Source organism: Salvelinus sp. IW2-2015, unplaced genomic scaffold, assembly GCF_002910315.2.
Source record: "Salvelinus sp. IW2-2015 unplaced genomic scaffold, ASM291031v2 Un_scaffold4958, whole genome shotgun sequence".
NCBI classification, from domain to species: Eukaryota; Metazoa; Chordata; class Actinopteri; order Salmoniformes; family Salmonidae; genus Salvelinus; species Salvelinus sp. IW2-2015.
The window spans coordinates 13496-19616 of NW_019946227.1; the positions used below are offsets into that span (position 1 = coordinate 13496).

The 6121-nt window shown below is 38.8% G+C and overlaps 1 long non-coding RNA gene across 1 annotated transcript; it reads right to left on the bottom strand.

The window, feature by feature from the left end:
- Positions 1-703: 703 nt before the first annotated feature.
- On the bottom strand, positions 704-4263 carry LOC112077833 (uncharacterized). The gene is made up of 4 exons (XR_002895512.2): positions 3939-4263; positions 3577-3603; positions 1283-1570; positions 704-1010 (listed from the first exon to the last, which is right to left on the bottom strand). It is a non-coding gene; the product is annotated as an uncharacterized lncRNA (long non-coding RNA).
- Positions 4264-6121: the final 1858 nt, after the last annotated feature.

Consider the following 6121-nt stretch of genomic DNA (forward strand, 5'->3'; position numbering starts at 1 on the left):
TTATGTTCAGAAATCAAACAGGCTCGAGTGGTCATGAGGGCAGAACGAAAATTCCAAATAGTATCTTGTAAAGTTCGTAGAAACATGTCAAACGTTTTTTTATAATAATCCTCAGGTTGTTTTTTAACAAAAAATAATTAATAATATTCAACCGGACGGTAAACATTCAATACAATAGATAAAAAAATGTTGAGCTACAACTTTCGCGCGCATGTACTAATCAAGAGAGAACTGGCTATCCATGACCGGTTTTGATAAATCTCGCTCCATTTTTCAGAATAAAGCTTAAACTATGTCTAAAGCCTGTTCACAACCTGTGGAAAACCATTGGGAAAAGGAATCGGTTGGTATCCCTTTAAATGGAGGATAGGCAGGCAATGGAACAGGGATTTTTCAAAATAAGAGGCACTTCCGGGTTGGATTTCCTCAGGTTTTCGCCTGCAAAATCAGTTCTGTAATACTCACAGACACTATTTTGACAGTTTTGGAAACTTTAGAGTGTTTTCTATCCTAATCTGTCAATATTCTAGCATCTGGGCCTGAGAAATAGGCCGTTTACATTGGGAATGTTATTTTTCCAAACAAAAACATTCTGCCTCCTAGCGTCAAGAAGTTAATAAACGTATGCATTGGAAGCATTGCTCTCTGCGCATGACTCCACACCCACCACTCCTAGCTATCCATGACAATAACAGTGAAGTGTATAATTTTATAAACCACCTACTTACCCTGAACAGTGACTGAGACAGGGTTACTTAAAGGAGATGTGCGAGACCTCCCTACAGCGTAGTAACACGTCACTTTGACCACAGCTGGTAATGTTTGATCTGCCCTCTTGAGCAGCTCTGTTCCTGTTATTGTCTGCGTACACGATGAGTCTAGAAGATTTTTACCCCCCTCTCTGTAGAAGTAACAGTGAGACACATGGASAGATGGAGGAGTCTCACAACTCAGCTGAACTGATTCTGTCTCTCTGATGACTGTAGAACTCACTGTCACCTGAGGAAGGTCTGTGAGAATAGAGGAATTTAGCATTTAGCATTTAGTGGTTTTGGGAAATGTACTGATTCCCTAATCCCTCCTTGTTATTTCAGACTTGAGGATCTTGAGTCCATTACCTCATGCAGCGACAGAATGGGAAATTAAGGAGATATAATATATTGCTTGATTGTTTCATGTAATAGCTTATGACAACACACAGTATGATAACATATCACAAGAGGAACATGGTAATGATGGCACAACAGTACATTGTTTACAACCATTCAAATAATATTCTTACCCTGAATTGTGACTGTAGATGGCTCACTGTATATGGATCTAAACTGTGAACCTGTAGCACTGTACTGACATTTTATTTTGACCTCAGCTGGTGAACTCTGACCTGTCCACTTCACCAGTAGTGTTCCTGTGAGTGTCTGATGACAGGGTGATGGTAGGGTGAATTCCACTTGCCCTTCCATTTTGAAGTAACACTCAGAGACAGATGGAGGAGTCTGACAGTTCAGCTGAACAGAGTCTCTCTCATTGATGACTGCAGGAATCACTGTTAGACTGGGCCGAGGAAGATCTGTGAGATCAGAGGGATGATGGAGTGTCTTTTTTAATTGAATTATAAATTCATTCAATGTTTAACTACTCATACTTATACAGATAACGTACCACTTAATATTCTATGAGTTTGAAAGAGAAAAACAATTAAGACACTGTTGTCTATTTAAGCAATAAACAATGAGAACGTGCCAGGAACAGCCCTTAGGAGGGAGTTATCACACAATAATCCTCGGGTTCGATGGGCATTTAGCTTTTTGTAAAACGGTTGCCAACATTTAAACAAAAGATGAAGGACATGTCTTTCATTAAAGACGTATTATTGTTCTGAGTAAATGTGTTTTATTTTCATCCTTCCACCAGGACAAATGCTCATTTTGGGACGTTGCTATATGGGCACAGCCAAACAACGGAAGAAGTGGATTTTTCTGACCAGAACTGTCCCAGAGCTTGGGGAAGTGTGTCTGCGCTTGTGCTGCAGGTGCGCCAGACAAAAAACGTTACTAGCATCATACATATCGGTGAATCGCTGTGACATATGAAATACATGTGATAGTGTAATCAATCTGTAAAAACTACGTAAAAAAGTAACGAACGTGTTAAATGATTATGTGACGTACAGTCATATCCAGGTCCTGATTGGTCAACAAGCTGATTTTACGCTTCAAATAGTGTTATTTGACACATCAAACAGTGTTATTTCACGTGTATCTTGTTTGAAATGCAAAGACCCAAATGGTGTTCCATACTTTCCAGTGAACGACACACTGACGTCACGTACAGATGCACGTGACTCTTGACTGCAGTAAGAAAGCCTAGATTTAGTTTTTTTTAAACTTCTAAACAAAARAACTTTTTGGGGGCTCTCCTACGCTGACAATGATGTGTTGATTCTTGCTTGAACAGTCACTAAGATTATATATGGTTGTGATCTTTGTAAAATAACTATTTTGGATGCAGCAAGTTGTTAGCTAGAATGCTAACGCTCACTGACATAGCAATAGGCTGTKGCAAAAGATAGCCAAAGAGACATTTTACTGGATGAAGTTGAAGTAATTTAAGTATAATGTAGTTGATTTGCAATGATGACACAAACATTATATTAAGCAGGACATTCATACGAGCCTTAAACTCCAATTATAATTCAAAAGTAGTGTGAAATTCACTCATAAGCAACATGTAAATAGAGGCTTTTATTGTTGGCGTTCTGTTCTGTCACCATAGTGGATTGAGCAGTCAAATGGAATAGTGAATAGACWATTTTTTGTGTTTGTAAACGTTGCCGCACGAGYGRGATGCGAGCAACGTTTGCAAACACAAAAAATWGTCTATGCACTATTCCATTTGACTGCTCAATCCACTATCTCATCAGCCCAGCCAGGCAATTTATAAACTTGATCTCCACTGTAAAAAGCATTTAGATATTATATTCCATTTATTTTAGACTAGCATTTGGTTTTCAACAGCAGAGATTTGTATTAATCTTGCTGTCTGTCTCATTCCARGGGGATGCTGACCCATGTTGACTCCAATCCTTTCCACAGTTGTGTCAAGTTGGCCTTAAGGTGGTGGARCATTCTTGATACACACAGGAAACTGTTGAGCGTGAAAAKCCCAGRACTGTTACAGTTCTGGCACCTTCTACCATACCCCGTTCAAAGGCACTTAAATATMTTGTCTTGCCCTTTCCCCCTCTGAATGGCACACATACACAATCCATGTCTTCAACATGTCTCCTCGCCTTCATCTATTTACTGATTTAAGTGGCTTTAACAAGTGACATCAATAAGGGATCATAGCTTTCACCTGGATTTGCCTGGTCAGTCTATGTCATGTTAATGTTTTGTATACCCAGTGTATACAGCATCTCGTGGAAGGATGAAATCTTATGGATGAATTCATCGAAATAACGTTTTTATTGAAAATAAGTCAATTATTATTTGAATATTTTGGTAACCCGTTGTTTTGTCTGGTAGCCCAAAAAGTTACATATTGAAGCTTTAAATTCATAATAATGATACTGACCTTTGGCTTTGATGTACTGGAAGGTATCTGGACATAACAAAATGGGTCATTATCATGCTCTTTTTGCCATTATGAAAAATAAGAAAACATGAGATGGGAACACTTTACACAAGTTGGCGAAGCGGAACAGTCTGTAATGCATTCACAGCCATGTTATCAAGCAGTGGTCTTTCTTATCTGAACAAAATGTAAAATAATGACAGAGAAATATAAATCAATAGGATGATCAGTGGAATAAGACACACTTATTATAACCATAACATGTTGAAATATTAAGAGTTCCTAAAGTAAAAGACTAAAAGAGGGGAAAGAAGAATGAAATATCCTGTAGCACAAACAGATGGAGCGGAAAAATAACTCACCGAAAAGGAGGATGAGCAAAAACAGATGACCAGCCATATCAGGGATGAACAACGTAATTATTTAGAGAGATACGTACATACTGTTAGTCTGACTTTACAGAAGATGGTGGCTGTGACTGGGACAAAGAATACATGTTTCAATAGAAATGTAGATGTGGGGCTTGTTCACAGGAAAACCACAGATGTCTCATATAGCAACTGTGGGCTAATGTCATGTTGCAGAGGACAAGGAGGCTGAACATTCAGAATCATTTATCTGTAATTATTTTTAGGTTCTCAAGCTATCTGTCTTTAACAGATTTTATTTTGTATCATTACTGCCGACAATTCGATTTTTATAACCAACAACCTAACTTGTCTGTCTGAGAAAAATATTTATCTTCGACTTCTGTTTTAAGTTTTTGACTGCTGCACAAAGTTCAACTACAAAAACCCTGCATTTGTGGTTGAGAGTTTGACCATCTCTAAAATGTAGAAGGGTTTTCATATTTCATTTCATTTATGTTTGGTGAGTCATGTTTAATAATATGCCAGAGCTGTGAAGGTAAACTGATAAGCTCAGTAAAGMAAAGGAAAGGATGGAAGGAAGGAACGGAGGAGAGAAGAAGAAGCGAGTTCACACTACTCGGACTGATCAGTTTACCTTGAATACTCTAACTGGTACCTAAATGTCAGCGCCTGTTCAGGTAAACCGGGTCAGCCCCGGGAAGCCCCTTTGTTAATCAGGCCCTGGACGTACCCCAACAACAGAATGGTGTGGGCATATACCTGTATAAAAAAATATTAAATCAAGTATACTGCTGATTGGCCAGCTCAGCCAATGAGCAAACATGATATAATGTTCAATGAGGAAAATGGCAAGCATGTCTGTTTGTGTTGCAAGTTTAGATGTTTTGTTGTTGTTGTTTTTATCAAGTTATGCTTTGGCTACAATACGAGTGTTAGGATTAGTGATGGGGAAACAAAGCTTCCTGGAGCATTGAGATTTTCAGCTTATGTCTGAAATAGGTTAATTACTCACAGGCTTGATCAAGTTCACACACTAGTGACACCTGCTGGTATAAAGGATTTAGAGACAGCCAAATTAGTTATAGATTATGTCCCACACCCCATAGAGTGTGTGCAGTGGTAGCCTTTTGTGTCTTCTACCAATCAGGTGGTTGTTTGAATAACAAAGCTTTGGGACGTCATTGACCACGTGCTTCTGATAAGTTATACGGGCGTCAGCACTCTGCAATTTCAACGCATGCCTCAGAGCTCAGCGCATCAACATTATTTGGTACGAAGTAACCAGAACATACTTTTTTTTAAGTGAGATATCCACTGGACAGTTACTTTTAATTAGGCTCCTTGTGGCAACTAGGCTTTGTTAACCCAAGTAATTTAACATCAAGAAAAAATGTGATCCAAGGTGAAATGGACTTTATTTTCTGAATGTTGATAGTAGCTTACTTGCCAAATGAGCCAAACTTCATGGTACCAGTTTTGAATATAAAGTGGTGTGTTTATTAGAAAAGTCAACATTATATGACAAACATATTGAACATGGGCTTGCTGTTTAATTTAATGTAAGCTCAACGTGTGATCACTCTCCCTTACCAGCTTGCAGTCCAGGGGTAGGGTTCAAGGAGCCCAAGCCAAAGGCCACTGAGAACACTGATCCCCAATGTGGAGACGGGTCCAAAGGCTGCCAAGGTGTGGAGCAAGAAGACTAAGGACAAGGAAGCCGGTAAACTGAATCCACTGAATTGATTGTGCTCATCATTCCTAGATTTAGACATCACCCTATAATCTGGCCCAATTGTATGGGATCATTGTTATTGAGTTACACCCATTGCAATGGAGGACATTTAACATTGCTCATTCAATGACTTTGATGGGTATCTCACTTCTCCTCATTGTGTCCATGATTGCATGTATACACACATCACTACTCTTGGTTTCTAGAAGCTGAGAAGAAAAAGGCTACAGCCAAAAAGCAGAAGGAGAAACCTTCAGAGGCAAGTGTGGTTTCAGTTATGTTCTGACTATTTGCATTGTTCAAGTGGTTTTGGTGTAGTAGGGACTTTTTTTAGCACTTTTTTGTCTATTGGGTACTGTTCCTAATTGGGCTTTACCATGTTAAATTGAAATCTCAAATGGTAAATGCTACACAAACCAGCAGCATTGCAAAACCTGTCATT